The sequence below is a fragment of the Callorhinus ursinus genome, unplaced genomic scaffold (assembly GCF_003265705.2).
Source record: "Callorhinus ursinus isolate GAN/ISIS: 27379988/994484 unplaced genomic scaffold, GSC_fseal_2.0 scaffold5537, whole genome shotgun sequence".
NCBI classification, from domain to species: Eukaryota; Metazoa; Chordata; class Mammalia; order Carnivora; family Otariidae; genus Callorhinus; species Callorhinus ursinus.
In genome coordinates, this window is record NW_027402591.1 from 1 (window position 1) to 3,301 (window position 3,301).

The following is a 3,301-nucleotide window of genomic DNA, read 5'->3' on the forward strand; positions in this document are numbered from 1 at the left end:
TGCTGGGCTCACCACAAATGTGAAGCTATGTAGTTTAAATAGGTGCAGTTTATTACATATAATTATACTTCAGGGATATAGTTGAAGGAAAAAGTCTAGTGGACCATAGCTGAGGGTAAGACTTAGTGCACTGGTGTAGCAGATTCACAATGAACAGGGATGGAAGATATCACTCCTAAGTAGGAAGAAAGCAGTGTCCTAGGGATATTGGAAAAAGGAAATTAAATTAAGGTAATTCACATTTGGTATGCCTGCTCTAAATCAGTCCCTGGTACTGATTTTATATTCAAAGTACTCTTTCCTAACGAAAAAAGAAGGCCCAAAGTGAGTAGAACAAAGGAAATCATAAAAAAGAAACATTTTGTATAGAAATAAAATTTTTGAAATTTTGCATCATCACATTTGTGATTATCCTGACACGAAGAATATACCTGGTCAATCTATTTGTTCAAATTTGTCTTTCCATGTAGACTGCACTGGGAGGTATATGTTTGCTACTCAGTGTTTGCCAGTGGCTATGGTAGGCTTCCTGGACAGGGAGCTGCATCACAGAATAAAAGCAGGAGACCAGTTCAGAAAAACAGGGGCATGTTTCCAGAGTAACTGCCTGACAGTAAGCATTTTGATTATAATGTAATGACCTGACATTAAGCTTTTGATCTCTGAGGCATGCATGTCTAAGGTAGTCAGGTTGAGTAAACACACTATTAGGTGAGGGACACAATTAGGAGATAAGCGCTCAGGCTGCCCCACCTATGAAGTACCTCTTCAAAAAGCCCTGGGTAACCTCCATGCTGACACAAGAGTGACCCTGATTTTCCCATTGAGCACCCAAATTCTAATCATATAAAAATCTCCAATAAAGTGTGAACCCACAAACCCCTAACCACTCTGGCCATGGGCCCTAGTAAAGGCAGATCCCGCAGGGGAGCTCTGTCTCCCTCTCAATGCCACTCTCCCTCTCTGACAGCTCCCTGAATGGCTTTGGGATCCCAGCTGCTCTCCAGGACCTCTGAGGATAAACCTGGTTTTGTTACAGTTCCCTGATGGGCATTGTTGAGGTGTGTCTTGCAAACACAGTAAGAACCCAAGGGCCAGTGTGGCCCCAGCAGAGGCTCTGGTCAGAGAAGCATCTGTGGGAATGTCCAGAAGCACAGGGGTGCAGGGGAGTGCCCAGGCTTTCTGAGCCTGAGCATCCCTGTCACAACCTGAGACTTCAACAGAACAACGTTAGAGTCCACATCATCAGGAAGAGGAGTGAAGGAAGCGATGTAAAAAGATATACAGACTCTAGGTGAACCCTGGGCTTTTCTATTTTCATCTACAATAAAATTAGGTGAAGGGTTTAGGGGCCAAGTGTAGTTACTTCCAAATGGAGAACACAACTCAACACCATCCTTCTGGAAAAGCTAGGAAAAATTTACTTGGCATGGTAGAAGTGTATGAAATAAATTTATTTTTAAGAAATCCAACTTGCCCCATGTAAGATACAGAAATTTCCAGGCATTTGTGTCCAAGGTTGGGGAAAATTTGGGGAGTGTATGCAAATGGACAAAGGGGAAGCTGTCTGTATATCAGCCAGAGCCGAAGGTTAGTAAAGTGAGTTACTTAAATGTATGGAGAAGTGGAATTATTCAAACAAATGAAAATTCCAGGAAACATGTGGAAGGAGCAGGTGCTAGTTCCACAGCCTGATCTAAAATGGCTGTTCCTGGTTCTCAGGCTCTGAGCCCTGCAATCACGGGCACTTCTTCAACACCAGGACCATTGGCCTTTACATCACTGGAACCCCAGTGATTCTTTTCAGAGCCCTCTTTATGTCTCTGTTCCTCAGGCTGTAGATGAAGGGGTTCAGCATGGGTGTCACCACCGTGTACATCACTGAGGCCTCTGCACTTGAGTGGGAGCTCTGGGGAGCAGCAGAGTTAAGGTACACTCCAAGGCCTGTACAATAAAACAAAGGAGACAACGGAGAGGTGAGATGCACAGGTGGGAAATGCTTTATACTTGCCCTGAGCTGAGGATGTCCTACGTATGGAGGAAATAATCTTAGAGTAGGAATAAAGAATACCAGCCAGAGGGGCGCCACCAAGCAGCACAATTCCGAAATACATAACCATATCATTAAGGAAGGTGTCGGAACAGGCCTGCCCAACTACTTGATTGAGTTCACAGAAAAAATGGGGGATTTCCACCTTTGCACAGAAGGACAGCTGCAACACCATTAAACTCTATAACAAGGAATTGAGAACACTGATGACCCAGGACACCAGAACCAGCAGTCCACAGAGCCGAGGGTTCATGATGACCGTGTAGTGCAAGGGGTGACAGATGGCCACGAAGCGGTCATAGGCCATCACAGTCAGGAGAAGGTCGTCCCAGTCTCGAAAGATTAAGAAAAAGAACATCTGTGTGAGGCAGCCGGCATAGGTGATGACTTGGCTCTGAGTCTGGATGTTCCACAGCATCTTGGGGATGGTGGTGGAGGTGAAGCAGATGTCTGCAAAGGACAGGGTGGTGAGGAAGAAGTACATCGGGGTGAGGAGATGGGAGTCTGAGCTGACGGCCAGGATGATGAGCAGGTTCCCCAGCACAGTGATTAGGTACATGCAGAGGAAAAGCCTAAATATGATGGGCTGTAATTGTGGTTCCCCTGATAATCCCAGAAGAAGAAACTCTGAAATTCCTGTGTCATTGTCTGCTTCCATGTGGTGGTGCTGCCTACAAGGAAAGAAAAAAAAAAAGCATAAAAGTGTTGAATTTTATGGGCTTCATTTATTTATTTAATACTTTTTTTTTCTTTTTTAAAAGTTTTTCCTTAAATGTCAGTTAATGGGATGCCTGGGTGTTTCAGTCGTCAAGCGTCTACCTTTGACTCAGGTCATGAGCCCAGGGTCCTTGGTTCGAGCCCCGCATCGGGCTCCCTGCTTGGTGGGAAGCCTGCTTCTCCCTCTCCCATTCCCCCTGCTTGTGCTCCCTCTCTCGCTGTGTCTCTCTCTGTCAGATAAATAAATACAATCTTTAAAAAAACAAAAAGGAGGTTCATAAAACGCAGGAAAGGAATGGACACGAGTGGTAAAGGAGAGCTAATAAACTCAGGGGATTCCTGAGAGACTGTGATGAGCAGAAAGCTTCCCCGGTTCTGGCAGCCTTCCAGCCCCTGCCACATGCCCATGCTGCCCAGAATAATTAACAAAGCAGAAAAAGAACAGTGTATCCAAACAAGAAAAGAGTGGGATTTTATGATGTCAGAGATTTTACTGATTGAATATCCCTCTAGAAAAATGTGCAAAGGGAATAA

At 44.8% G+C, this 3,301-nt stretch overlaps 1 pseudogene; it reads right to left on the reverse strand.

The window, feature by feature from the left end:
• Positions 1-1,774: 1,774 nt before the first annotated feature.
• Positions 1,775-2,711, reverse strand: LOC112818098 (olfactory receptor 7A17-like; annotated as a pseudogene).
• Positions 2,712-3,301: the final 590 nt, after the last annotated feature.